Source organism: Armigeres subalbatus, chromosome 2 (assembly GCF_024139115.2).
Source record: "Armigeres subalbatus isolate Guangzhou_Male chromosome 2, GZ_Asu_2, whole genome shotgun sequence".
In the NCBI taxonomy this organism is placed as follows: Eukaryota; Metazoa; Arthropoda; class Insecta; order Diptera; family Culicidae; genus Armigeres; species Armigeres subalbatus.
In genome coordinates, this window is record NC_085140.1 from 246,094,662 (window position 1) to 246,110,071 (window position 15,410).

At 40.6% G+C, this 15,410-nt stretch overlaps 1 protein-coding gene across 1 annotated transcript in view; it reads left to right on the forward strand.

The window, feature by feature from the left end:
- Positions 1 to 6,459: 6,459 nt before the first annotated feature.
- The window catches only part of LOC134212024 (protein bunched, class 2/F/G isoform), a 540,084-nt gene continuing 531,133 nt past the window's right edge, over positions 6,460 to 15,410 (forward strand). Inside the window, exons 1-2 of the mRNA XM_062689516.1 lie at positions 6,460 to 7,082; positions 11,072 to 11,879. The gene's annotated coding sequence lies outside the window, so the exon portion shown is untranslated. The remainder of the gene's footprint in view (positions 7,083 to 11,071; positions 11,880 to 15,410) is intronic.

The following is a 15,410-nucleotide window of genomic DNA, read 5'->3' on the forward strand; positions in this document are numbered from 1 at the left end:
TGCTATTGCGGATAGTACATTAAACATAAGCAATCAAATATACCAATCGTGAAATCACATATTTCGCGTGCCCCAATTTACCGTACAATGTGGCAAGTTTTACATTAGACTTGATTCGAACTCTCAATTTTGCATATGCACTAATATTGACCTCTATCGTGAAAGAATCTGTGCATGATTGAGTATTTGAGAGTATGGAGAGCAACATATTGAATTTTCTGACGAACTTTGCTTCATTTAAGCCTGTGCCAAGGAATCGGTAGCTTGTGAAGGGCTGAGAGACGTTGCGCGGTGGGGTATGGCAATGCTAGCGCATTGCAGCCACCGCAGTGTGAGATGGTGTTGGTAGCGCCATCGGGTTGAGTAGCAACGACGAAGATTGCACCGTCAGTTTGTTGTCGAATTTTAAAACGAACAGTCGCACCGCTCTTCAACGGCGGATTCCATTCAGCCGTTTTCGGATGGAATACGACACCCACCACGAGTTTCTATCGGTGGTGACGAAATCGAGGTGGTTGATGAATTCGTGTACTTGGGCTCACTGGTGACCGCCGATAACGATACCAGCAGAGAAATTCGGAGACGCATAGTGGCTGGAAATCGTACGTACTTTGGACTCCGCAAGACGCTCCGATCCAATAGAGTTCTCCGCCGTACCAAACTGACTATCTACAAAACGCTCATTAGACGGTAGTCCTCTACGGACACGAGACCTGGACGATGCTCGTGGAGGACCAACGCGCACTTGGACTTTTCGAAAGGAAAGTGCTGCGTACCATCTATGGTGGGGTGCAGATGGCGGACGGTACGTGGAGGAGGCGAATGAACCACGAATTGCATCAGCTGTTGGGAGAACCATCCATCGTTCACACCGCGAAAATCGGAAGACTGCGGTGGGCCGGGCACAGAATGTCGGACAGTAATCCGGTGAAAATGGTTCTCGACAACGATCCGACGGGAACAAGAAGGCGAGGTGCACAGCGGGTTGGCGTGGTTGGCGAAGTGCAGCTATGGACCGAGCTGAATGGAGAAGTCTTTTATGTGCAGCACAGGCCACTCCGGCCTTAGTCTGATGATAAATAAATAAATAAATACGCCACAATGACTGAGCTTTACTTCTAATTATGAATATACGAAATATTCTTGCAGAACGCTTTTATTATTTTATTACATATTTATGTTACACTTTTTAAACTATGAATGAATAAACAATATTCAACTGGAGGCCTTGATAAGGCCTCTAATTCAACCATATATGGAGTGTATCATGGGCAGTCATAATAAATAGTATATTGCAAGTGTACGCATTTGACATCCGAAATAATAACTCGGTTGTCACAATAAATGGATAACAAGTGTTATAGTTTATGTCATTTGTGTGTATAAGATCGCGATCTGATACATATTTTCTCTAATCGATTATCTTGTTTGCCTTCCATTTATTGCGATTTTTTTCACCATTTAGACTCTTATGATAAAAATTTCGTCTTACTCAGATTTCACTTTCGATTTCGCTGCTGACTACCGTGCGCATTTCACTTGAAAATCGTGACAGCTGCCGCAAGCCCCCTCATGTTTACATATTTTTTCATTGTTCTCAGCTCTCCAGCTGATCATGTTTACACAACAAAACCAGCTGGTGCTTCGATGTTTACATTCAGTCCCATTGTTCTCAACCGACCACGTGCTTGACGATCAAGGTAATCTATAAAAAGGTTGTCGAAAATGCCTTTAAATAGAAAATTGACAACTCTTGAATTTCGTCGAGCGAATCTAATCATTCGTGAAAAATACAATATTTATTTATTTATTTATTTAATTAGCTCACATCTAAACAGATAACACTGAATCAACAATTTGTCCAAATTCGACGCCACAATGTACGGTTCGAGGCCGCATCTCTCCATCCTCGAATGCGCCCCACGCTCACCAAGTCGTTCTGTGCCTGGTCAGCCCACCCCGCTCGCTGCGCTCCACGCCGTCTTGTATGTACCTGCAGGATCGAAAGAGAAAACAATCTTTGCAGGTTTGCTGTCCGGCATTCTTGTAACATGCCCTGCCCATCGTACCCTTCCGGATTTAGTCCTTCTGGATGCTGAGTTCGCCATAGAGCGGGGCGAACTCGTGAATCATTCTTCGCCGCCACACACCGTCTTCTTGCACACCGCCAAAGATGGTGCTAAGCACCCGTCTCTCGAGTAAGTCCTCCCCGAGCATTGTCCAAGTTTCATGTCCGTAGAGGACCACCGGTTTTGTCAGCGTTTTGTACATGACACGTTTGGTGCGGTGGTGAATCTTTTTTGACCGCAGTTTCTTCTGGAGACCGTAGTAAGCCCGACTTCCACAGATTCTTTATTCTTTATTCTTTACTAGCAGACCCGACAAACTTCGTTTCGCCTAAAATTGATTTATTCTCTGCTTAAGGTGGTTATACAACAAAGCCACAAATCGGCCATCTTGGAAACCACGTGCTTTTTCTAGTAATTTTTCAAGAGCACGAATGGTTTGAACCATAACGCCCATGGGGATGAAACATCCGTAGATCGTTTGCTTACTCATGCTAAACAATCGACTTTAATTTCAGCATTGTAAGAAAATTATTACGCTAGATTTGAACTTTTGATAATAGGATTAGAAAACCGTGTGGTGAATTTGAAATTCACCACATGGCTTGATTGTATAATCACCTTAATTCTCGAGTTATGCAGAAATTTATGTTTCATTTGCATGGGAGCCCCTCTTTCTAAAGGAGGGAGGTCTCGAACCATCTTAAGAACCTTCCCCGGCCCAAAAACCTCTGCATACAAATGTTTACGCCGATCGGTTCAGTAGTTTCGGAGTCTATAAGGTTCAGACAGACAGAAATTCATTTTTATGTATATAGATTTGGAGCAGGGAAAAGCCCATTTAAGTAGAACTGCTCTTGTGGTATTTCTCAAATGGGCGCAAAACCTCCTCATCTTTTAATATCAACAGAAATACATAGTTTCCAAATGATACATACATAGTTTTCTTACATATAACTATAGTATAATAGATTGGAAACAGAGACACGAAAAAAATACGAGTTAGGAAATAATCAAAAATAATCAACGAATTAAAAATAATCGATTAAAATCGCATGATTCATCAATACTGATTTGTTAAAACGCTCAATTCTTTAGAGCTATGAGCATCTGTCAAAGTGGAGTGGAAATTCTGGAGCAAAAGTTATAAGCTGGGAGCTGCGGACTCGATCAAATCAAATTTTCAAGATATTTTGCTTGAAACTCCCAGTGTTCACTGTACACGTTACGATTTTCTCACATTGAACTACCATTATGTTTATCTTTATAAAATTAACCACAAAGATTCCGTCAATTTACCGCATCGTAGGTATATATTAACGTGTCGAATGTTAAATTAATTCATACCCTCTAGTTATGTTGAATCCGTCGATATATTTAAAATGACGCCAGTAAATTGAAATTTGTTGAAAATGAGCTATATTTAGTATGAGTTGATTTATACGTGTACTCTCTCGTCTACGCTCAAAATGCACAAAACCTCTCTCGATGCGATGGATACTTTTTGACAGCTTACTTTGGAGATTCTTTGACACTCGTTTCGACTCTATCCGCAGCTCCCAGGTTATAAGCCATTTTATGAGACAGATTCGATCAGCTGATCGAAATTTTGAGTGGACGGCTCGGTCTTTGTTTTGGTAAATTTGCATGCAAACCATCATCATTTCGTCATCATCATCACCATTTCATTCCATTTTCGCAAATGTTCCTTGTAAAATGTAAATATTAGTGTTAGGTCTCCTGTCATTTGAGCTTTCTATAAAATGGCTTATTCCGATGCAGGGTATAAATAAAAGATATTTTAGTTACTAGATAAAGATGGTCGCTGTCGTCGCTGTCCGGAACATCTTTTACTGGCGAGGATAGGGGAGCTAAATGTCAAAGAAGGAAAATCCATACGATTTGACAGCTTGGTACCCAACATGTTCCGGACAGCAGAACAAAGGAAACCGAAGCGACAATCTTTATCTAATAACTAAAATATCTTTTGTATAAATAGAGCGCACACTTCGTGCTCCGGTAGGTTTATCGACGGAAGCAGTAAGCGATGGGCATCGCAGGACCATGAGCGGATGGATCAGTTCCAATGGATGAGCAAGCGGGTGGCACCGCCCTCTGTCCATTGGCGCTTTGATCAGCAGCGAACGGCAGCAAGACAGATCAGTTCCAATGGATGAGCAAGCCCGGATTTTTGCTCTCGCAGTTGAACCTTAATATTCCCTTTCGCCAACTTCGATCAACTCCCTTTATTTACTTAAGAGGTGCACGAACGAATTATGCACAAAATGCACCTTTCGCTAGTATATGTCGCATATTCAATTCCTGCTCGAGGAAATATGACTTTCACCCAAGCTTTCACCTTTCCCGCAGTACCCTCCGAAAACAGTTTGCTTTACAACTCTCTGATTTCTACAACACACACCAGAATAGGTATAGTTTAACTAGGACAGTATTTTAATGTAAAGTTATTGTCGTGATCGTAGAAACAGCCGAACCAATTTCCCCCCCGTCTGGCGGATACCGTCAGTGGAATATTGGCAATCTAATGTCGCATGAAGAAGAAGAAACAGAAAAGATGATATTCGAAAAAAATTGCGCGGGGAGCAGAAAGTTTTGGAACTCTTTGTAAAAATTCTAGAAGCAATTTAAATCAAAACGGTTAGCAGTATGGGGTGATTTTATCTACACGTAAAAAAATTTAATGTTATTTATTATTAATATTTCTAATACTTTTTTGCCAAAGCAGGCGCTTAATGATATGTATAAGAAAAAACGTATACATCGCATTAGTCACATACATCCCGAAACTTATACTATTCATTAACTTATGAATGTTATTAGCTTTTTGGTATGGGATCATTCATTGGGTGGCATAATGAAGAATATAAGTATTTTCGAATGGTTTTTTGCCATAACATATAAGGTTATTTTTTTACGTGTAGTGATATTGCTTTTTATGCACAGCTTAATAAATTTCCGACCCCGTACTGCGTTTTTAATTATATTGCTTCTAGAATTTTTAAAAAGAGTTTCAAAATTTTCTTCGTATGCTTCCCCGTGCATTTTTTTTGAATATCATCTTTATGCTTCTTCTTCTTCTTCATGCAACGTTTGTTCGCCAAAATAGATGAGCGAAGATAAATCCTCTGTCTCCAAACAGTCAAACTTGCAAGTAAACGTGTGTCGAGCATGACGTCACGATTTCAATGAAAATATGTTAAGGGGTGTGATGTCATATGCGCCTGGTCCAAAAAAAAGTTAAAAAAAAAGAAACCCCACCATGTTTTTGCTCATCTATAGATTCTACTATCTATATAGTCAAAAATGAAGTTGATAATGTGTGAAATTAATATTAAAAATTAAATTTTAAAACACTACCCGCATAATCATGGACCATACGTAGACCGCATCTGTTATAATTGAAGAAAATAAGTGGTATTGTAGCGATGGTCTCACTAATAGTAGTTAACTGTAAATGGACAGTCTCATATACTGTTTCAACAGTAGCTCAGATGGTAAACGGCCAAACTACCATATGAGTAATGGGCGGTTCGGGGCCGTTCAAAAATTACGTCCAAGGTTTGAGGGGGGGAGGGGGGTCAGAGTTTTGTGACAGTTTGTGACAGGGGAGGGAGGGGGTTCGTCTTATGTGACGTCCATCCACAAGAAAAAATCCTGAAAGCATTTTAAAAACAACTTGCATTTTAAAACATTCAAACTGTTAGTAAGGGACATAACTCACTATGTTATTGTGAAAATAGTGTACGAAAAAGATAAACCACAGTAATCGCTAAAATAAAAATGAGACATGTACGTACAGGGGGAGGGGGGGGGTCAATTATTTGTGACAGTTTGTGACAGGAGGGGGGGAGGGGGGTTGAAAATGCCGAAAAACGATGGACGTAATTTTTGAACGATCCCTTAAGTATAATTAACATTTAAATTTGGTCGTTTTTTCGAACAAAATTTTCGATGTACCATACATCAGTTGGTAGATGTACAATTAAAGAACTATATAATTACACATCGACAGCATGTTATGTATTAACAGTAAGTGTTGATGTAGGCTTGGTATGGTGAATCAAGCTTAAAATTGTATGCTAACAATGAAGTGAATAGTGACAATATATCTTATAACACATATGTAATTTTGACTGCATGGCATGTCGTTTTTCATTATGCGGGTACTTTTTGATTGTTTTCTCCGTGTTAAAGGTTTCCTCGCAGGTAATTCAAACTCAAATTTGAGTTGGTTGTCGAAACTGTGCAAAACGTCAAATTTTGACAGTAAAAGTTTTTTGAATAAAAAAGCGGGCAGCACTGCTTTCGCCCAAAAACATCGAAATTGCGAGAGAATCGTGCAAAACACAAACACAAACCCACCCGGAATTTGACATCTCCGAACTCATCGCCGCGAACGGGAAAGAGCTGCTCCGTCGTCGTCGTTGGTTGTACCAAAAATCGAATATGGCTGCCGTGCTGTTGAAAAAATTCGCAACGATCTCGGTTCTCGGTTCTATTTTCGCGCTGATCGGTACGGAACAGCAACTGTAAAGCCACAGTTTAACGCGTCGCGAGTTTGTCCGTGCGGGAGTGTACAAATCCAGCTTCGTGCTTCGCTGCAAACCGCCGAAAAGTGGCGATCAAATTCCTGGCCCTGAGACAGCCTTTTTCTCCTGTTCGGTATTTCGATCCGTCGTTCGTCAGCCAGTTCCCCTGCGGAAAGAGCGCTTCTGTGTCTGATTCCGATTCGGGTTATTTCATCGGTGGATGCAGGTTGAAGAAAGCGACACCGGGAAAGATTTTGTGTGACTTCAGCATTTTCAGTCCACCCGAAGGAAGGGTGTCTTCAGAAGGAAGAAGGGACATAGAATCCGGAGCAGTATTGGGTGGAGGAGCCAGTAGTGTTTGGATACAGGAGCGGAACGCGAATTGGCGAATCATCACCATCCCGTCTTTCCGGTCGGAGCCGTAGAAGGATTTCCGTTTGCTCCGTGGGAGTGAAGAAAATAAAGGGTGAGTCGAGGTGGAACTTTTCCATCGGAGGCAGATGGAGAGCACCAACGAAACGTCAAAAAGGGCGACTTGGGTCAACATTTCTAGCGCAACATGTGGAAGGGGTTCAAGTGGTTAAATGCTAAATTTGAGTAGCACACCCCTAAATTTATTTTTTTTTCACGTGGATTAATGCTTTATGATTATTTTTGTCGGCTTTTACGGCAGTGTACAGGAGTGTGGGACTCCATGATTGGTCCTACCCACTAAACCCTTCTTGGTCATCAACCCTAATTTCTCCCCGGAACAGCTTCTCAGCATTACTTTTGGGGGATAGGCTACACGTAATTTATTTTTTTATTATTATTTTTATTTGCGAGGCTTTCAGCCCTAGGCTGGCTCACCTCGGGACATAATTTACTTATTCACACAGGCACCCACACCATTTGAGACTTACTTGAATGCTCACTCTAAAACTTCACGGTCATTCCTTGAGGAGTCAATAGCGGTAACTGCCTGGGCCAACAGATACTACGTTAAGACACTCCTACCTCAGCACGTGTAGTCTTTACACCAACTTCAGTCATACCTCGAGGTGACGATAGTGGTTATCCGCTACGATACTCCTTGCTTAGCCCAATCCTATCACTCACTCTTTTGCCGAAGCAGACCACGCGCTACCCTACCGATGTAGGGACACTCCCCGTGTACCACTTGTGCCTCACTGTAGGTGTGTGGATTCAAACCAATATCACCCTGCCGCCGAAGTAGTTTCTCCAAATGTCACTCGCCCCATGTGAGTCTTATATGGGTGCGCACCCTAACATTCCACTGGCATGCCTCGAGGTGTCGATAGCGGTATGTAGGGACCTATCAACGATACTACGCTACAGCACTCCTGCCTCAACATGCGCAGTCCGCACTCAAACTTTTGCCATGCCTCGAGGTGACAATAGCGATTATCCGCTACGACAATCCTACCTCGACACAAGCAGATCACTCGCTCTACTGCCAAAGCAGGGACAGTCCCCATGCACCTTGGGGTTTTTGGGACGTCATATTGTCAGCTTCAGAGTTGAACCGAGCCTGGCGATATGACCTGATTTACACCGTTACGCACTTCTTCTTCTTATTGGCATTACATCCCCACACTGGGACAGAGACGCCTCGCAGCTTAGTGTTCATTAAGCACTTCCACAGTTATTAACTGCGAGGTTTCTAAGCCAGGTTACCATTTTTGCATTCGTATATCATGAGGCTAGCACGATGATACCGTTACGCACTACTTCAAAGTATATCCATATATCGGCGTAACGGGACGGCTAACGAATTAAAGTTAAATGTAATGGGTAAAATGCACAATAGTGGAACCCTTAGTGGCGGAATTTTGCTATTCCTGCCATAAGAAGTGGAAATTTTCAACATATTAATTTCGTATGATATCTAATACCAAGTTTCGAATGTCCCCTTCACGATACATACATAAAACACTAAATTACACACAACGTTCTTTATCGAAATTAACATTTCAAAGCCTGATTAAATTTGCCCTATAGTAAACCATCTGGGGGTCAATAGGAAATTGCTCCCATATAGTCGACACTTTATTTCATTTCCATGTTCCGTTTCAGGATGTTCTTCTTTCCTATTATGGACCCTCTAAAATGTTTCAATAATAGGCACTTTTGCGTGTTTTTTACAAAATTGCAAAAAATTACCTATTTTTTACTTTCCATAGCATTTCTAATGCAAGCAATCAAATCATTAGACTGTAAGGTCGGTTCTCCTGATAGAATTGTATAAAAAAAATATTTATATTATGCTGAAAATGTAAACATGCCTGGAGAGTCCACTATTGGACATTATACCCAATGAGTTGCAAGAAAAATTCAACTTTAATAATTGCCCATTCCGGTTTTCACATTACTGAGTATAATGCACTGAGTTAATGGACAAGCGTTTGGGCCTTACATCTATGAGTCTTAGACGTCCGAGAAATCCTTCGATCAACACGTGGTCAATCTGTGGGCTTACCCGAGCAAAGCTTGAGAGCAAATCGATAACTTGTTTTGATGTTGTGAAATCGCCGAATATGATTACTTAATTTGATATCTTTTTGGTCGTTTTAACGGTTAAAATAACAAAATGTATAGCAGAAAAATCTTACTGTGACATCAAATCGAAAACTATTCCTGCTATCGATGAGAGCAAATCGAAAACTTATTTTGATATTGGTTTCGATAACAAAATAAGTACTCAGTTTGATGTATGATCATACAATTTAGAAATCAACAGCAAAATGAGATCAAAATATGTAATCAATAATGATGATTGATATTTGAAAACAAATTATGATTTCAATTTGCTGTCACAATCAAAATATGTTTTCTACATGCTCTCATTATGTTTTCAGACTTTGCTCGGGTATGCATTTTGGAGTATTGCAAAAAAATGAATGGGTATTGCTTAAAAAGCAGCGAAGCTCACAAGCCACTTTGCTTTCCATACCAGGACATCATTCTTCATAAGCTTCATCAAGCTTTAGCATTAGCATTGAGCAATTCGCCAAGACTACTGTATGAGAGTAGCATTACTTTCATCAGTTACCTCAGATATTGATTTGGGACTAATCACTATCTCTTAGATGGAAGCATTGCACTCTCCAATAGTCGAGATCTGTCCTGGCCACGTCCTTGCGTATGCTGAGGAAGGGGAAGGATGGTTTGTTGGACACCTACTTAAGAAAGATGCAGAGAACTCTACGACCTCTCATAGGTACCACGGGAGGTTTTGGGATTGTGTGGAAGGTAATAACAGTAGGAATCGTTTTGGTAGAGCGTGAAACACAGAAAGAACTAAGATAGAAATACAAACTAGGAAAGGGACGAGCCTGGAATTAAACCCACGACCTCCTGCTTATAAGGCAGAAGCGGTAGCCACTAGACCACCGCGCTCGTCATATTCTTCATAAGCTTCATCAAGGCTCCTAAAAACAGTTTTCACGTGATCGAGCTGATATCGTTCGTTGACGCTTAGATGCTGATCAAGCCATAATTGAAGAATCTGATTCTCAACAAGTTATGTTCGATTATCTGCTTTTACTGTGAAACTCACTTTTTCATTCATATTTTTTACGATAAATTTGCATAATTTTTTACGAAAAATTCGTTTACTAGCTCCACGGAGGATTTGGTAATATGGGTATTTGCTTTGAATTTTTACGGAAAATCAATCTACATTTCTACGGCAAATTCGTTCGCTTCAATTTAATCACTGATTTTTTATCTACCCCAAAAAGATTTCCCATGGAAATCTTTTGATCTTCCCTACTGGATTCGCCCGTACAATCGTGCGTGAATGTCGTAAGGAATTAGAGAGAATTTCACTTTTCCTTTATCTTCTAAACATTTCTTTGAATATTCTGAAAGGGAAGCCTTGCCATAAATGTTTGAAAAACAAATATCCTAGAACGAAGCCTAGTGCTCTTTCAATGGTCAGGACAGGTCAGGACGATCGAAAATAAATGTCGCTTTACTGAGACTACAAAAACCAAAAACCTCCCTCTTAAAAAACATATTTTAGTAAAAAACGGCTACTCATCTTAATTTTGTGATACGAGTATGTTATTTACCCAACATTTCGACACGAGGATTGTATTTTCCTCAAGGGGAAAATACTTCCCCCTGAGGAAGGCACAATCCCCGTGTCGAAACGTAGGGTAAATAACATATTCACGCAAAAAATATAATTTTTACAAAAAAATACATTTTTTGTACTATTTTCCTTCCTTGACCTGACTAAAAGTTGTGTACTACAGGCTAACGTATTATTCAATAAATACAAATACCAAAAATTTTCTTAAAGTTTTCTATTAATAGAAGAATTTTTTCAACAATAATTAGTATAAAAGAATAAGCTTTTTGATTTAATTTATCTTGCGGGCCCACTCCACATGTTACGCCAGAGTTGCGATTTTGGATTCCAAGTTCGAGTTTTTCTTTCTTTTTCAGCTTGCCCACTTTCTCGAAAAGTGCAATCACCGCAGAATCGCCGCCGTGAAGAGTGTCTTGTGCGGTCGCATTTTCGCCGAGTGCATCGACGCAAGAATATTTTTTCTACGCGAACGAATTGCGGTGCTGCGGAAACTTGACGACAGAATCGTCATCATCGGGAGGAAACCGCATCAGCAGCAGCAGCAGCAAGCAGAGCAAAAATTTTGACCACTGGTGAAGAAAAAAACGCACCAGAAAAAAAATATGCGCGATGAACGGAAGAAAATTCCGCTGAAGAGCAGAAGCAGTGTGTGAGAAGAAGAACAACAATATTCGACACAACAGCAACAACAGAACGGGAAAACATCGACCGCCGTGAAGAGGAGAGAGTGTGTGCGATTAGATTTTGACAGTTCGCCGTGTTGCGTCGCTGTTTGCGTGTGAATTTGTGTGAAGTCGCTCTCTCTCTCTCAGCTCCCATCATCTGCGATAACACAACAAACAACAACAAAAACAAAGCAGCGATTGCGAGTGCGACAACGGCGACGACGAATAGTCAGCGAGGAAAAAGTGAAATAAAAAAAAAACGGAAGATCTGCAAGGGTGTTGTGTGTTTCGATTTCTTTGCTGCTTTATTTCGGTGGAACGGATCGTGTGTGTGCGCTTTGGGGCAGGGATTTTGAGGGGAATTCGCGAGATGTTTTGCGATAAGCTTCCTGAGGGAATCGCGAGTGATTTGTGGTGAAGAAATAGAAGAGCAGATCGTAAATCCAATTATTTCGACCGGCTTTTCGCTAGTGTTGGATCCAGCTTACTATTGAAACAGGTAATGTTCGTGTGTTGCTATTGTCGATAGTGAAGGGTATTGCGTCAGGGACAATGTGTGATTGGGGGGAACCTGCGAAAAGAGTGACATATGTATGTACTGCCTCTTACACAGCCTAAAAATCAGATCGATTTTATTCAAGCATTGCACCTGTATTTTGGATTACATTTTCACAGTAAAGTTATTTATATAACGTTTCTATGCCTGCCATAATTCGATTGCTTGCCCCTATAAGTTAAAAACTACAGGATGTCGTATGCAATAAAATTAAAAGAATGCCGATGTTTTGGAGAATCTATTCCATCCAAAAAATCCTAGGCCAGACCTTTCTTGACCTGATCAAAAGTCTTGTACAGCAGACTATCGTTTTTAATAAAGTACTAATTGCCAATTACCAAGAATTAAATTTCTGCGATAATTGACTACTTAGCGATAAATAAGCTACTTTAGACTACGACGTATACTAGTACATACATATAAAATATTTTTTTCTTCCAGACCGCATTGTGCTTTCGTGCTGTGCGGTTCTGTTTTCTCTTTGCTGAAGGAAGTTTTTAATACTACCCGAAGATATTTTAATTTCCACAGTGTTTCTCAGCGCTATTTTTACATATTGATCCCGTTACGATCTTTACTTGGACCCGTGCCTTTGTTTTACGTAAAATTCCGACAAGCGGTGATAGTCCTGTACGGACACCGTTCTGGGAAAAAAAAATCTTAGAAGGTATCGTCTCCAAACCCAGCAATGAGCATTAATAAAAACAAGAGGAAGGGGGAGTCTCTGAATTCTCCATTTCCTTTTTAGAAACAAGGTTTGAAGGCCGTCCTACCAAAGCGCGGAAAAAATAGAAGATGTTCAGATGTTCCTTCCAACTCTAGCATTAAAAATAATTCATCTCATATCGAACTAAGCAATCAGTTCGATTTGATTCATGACGAAATTGAGCAAATCGAATCTACCTCTAGCCCAGGTGATTCGATCCATGCGAAAAAGCAAAGGATTCCGCCAATTGTGGTATATGTTGCCGAGTTCTCTGGCTTTAGTAGGAATGAGATTTCGAGTAACCTTCAGGGGATCAAGTTTTCATTTAAGATTGCCAGGAAGGATGACTGCCGTGTTTTGTCGGGATCCTTTGACGATCGCAAACGTCTTCTTCAGTATTTAACGGAGAAGCAGCATAAATTCTTCACGTACGACTACAACACTGAGCGGTTGTTGAAAGTCGTCTTGAAAGGTCTCCCCAGTGATAATAAACCACTGGATGAGATAAAAATTGAAATTTCTCAATTACTTGGAATTGCACCAGTCCAATTAATTAAGATGGAATAATCTGGTACTTCCCAGAGGGGTATTTCCCAAGAATTTTATAAAGTTAGCATTAGCATTGTTATGGTGTAATTATTAGATTATAAACGCGACCTTTAAGTGGTCTTGTTGTGTAGGGGTTATCACGCCTATCTAGAGAGTAGGAGGTTGAGGGTTCGAGTCCCTCCAAGACACGTGGATTTTTTTCGCAAATTTCATATCAATTTGTCCATTTCAAAACATGTGCTGTGCATAAGAAACAGCCAAGATATTTAACAAAAAATGATTTTCGTACGACCGAGTTGCCGAATAATATGCAATTAATTAAAAGCATGAGGATTACTACTCCTGGCCACGCCCATCTTCACCATAACTATGGAGAGGAAGGAATTGTTGATGTGACACCTACTTAAGAGAGATTACCAATTTAGCGACACCCTCATAAGTATCACGGAGTTGGAAGTTGGGGTAGGTAATCGTTGGGTCAGGATTTGCCTGAAGCAAGCAATATGACCATGGGCAGCTCATCAAACCGTAACACGTTCTAACATGCACGAAATACTATTTCTGTATTATTCCTGCTGTCCGAAGCAGACCAAAACCATTCCGCGATCTCTATCTGATTTATATGCCCAACGAATTACATCCCATTACGCATGAAATTCATGCCCGGAGCAACAAAATCATTCCGCATTCGCGGCATTTACAACCGATTAATGGTTCAATCTGTAGCTTGCGGGCTATTCAATGTCAGCCTGGTTATGTGGGATAAACGTACCGGCTGCTCAAGAGAGTAATCCCACGATTTCACCACGACTCGAAAAATATCTGCGTATTATACGGGATCGCATTAAGGCCACGTTGTCTTCAATGCTCCTGCTGTTTTTTACGACTTCTGCGGGGTGACGGAAAGGGCAGACCAGATACTGCAAGTTGTGCCATACCCCCCGGACAGCTGACGGTCTACAAATCCTTTCTCCACCACATATCAATAGCTCCTCTTAGTAGAGACGGTTGTACTTTGTCTGAAATGCTGCAGAAGTATATACAGTTCTTCCCTCACCTTGAGACTGTCATAAAGTCTACCATCTTGCCCCCTTCATTAAAAAAAGGCAAGATTACTCGAACATCTAGAGATGCCTACCGTTCAAAAATGGATGTTAATAAAAAATCTATGGAAGATGAAAAGAATTTATTTTGGAAACACTGAACTCATTGTCTCTAACAATTTTGGAAAATCCTAAAAAAAAATCCCGTGATAATTCGGGAAAATAAGATTTTTCTAAATTTTAAGTTACCTCCTTAATTAAAAATTATTGAAAACATTTTTTAAGGAAATCAGAAGTAAACTCTTTTGAAAATTCCAAAGATTTTATTGTAGAAAATTGAACGAATTGTCCGCGCAACATAAGAATACTCAGAAGATAATTACCGAGAAATTCATACGATTTTCCTTACCAAATGTAGAAGATTTGACCGCCGTCGTCAACGACGATTTTCGGACCGACTCACACCTCTAGAACAATTGTGATTCCAATATTTGCTCAGAAACACTGCGCCAGCCGTTATTTCATGGGGTACCACTTGGTGCAAGAACGCTTTCTACAAGAACAATAGTGTGCGTGCGACAATTGGTGGAACCGGTTTCACGGATTTCACGAAAGCGGCCATGTTAAAGGAAAGTGGCCGGGAAGATTGCTCTGATTCTGAAGAAGAATCGGCCGTTTCTCAACCATCCCTATAACTAGTTGGAGTTCATCAGTCGATGAGCAAATCTACGGGTTATCGGAACAGATATGCGTAACGGATGGTCACATTCTACCGTCGGGTCCTTCCCTCGGTGACTTCGTAGATACGTAAACTTCTGAACAGTATGGCGAATGGTAAGGCCTGCGGTTAGGACCGCATTCCTACCTATTTTTTTAAATACGCTGGTCCTTCTGTTTTATAACTAAAAACATTGCTGGAAATCGTATGGACTGAGAACCAACTGACCGACTCTTGGAAAAGTAACTTAATTATGCGACTATTCCAAAAGTAATCAATCCTTCGTCGACATCACAATATCGTCGAATATGCTTGTCCAGTTCTGGGTATAAGTGTAACAGCTTTTATTTTATACAAGCATAAAGATAAACAATCAGCATGTAACAATTAACAAATTAAAATAATGCACGTTCTCTCCTGGTGCCCTAAGAGAGACGGCTAGGTGGTGCCCACTACGG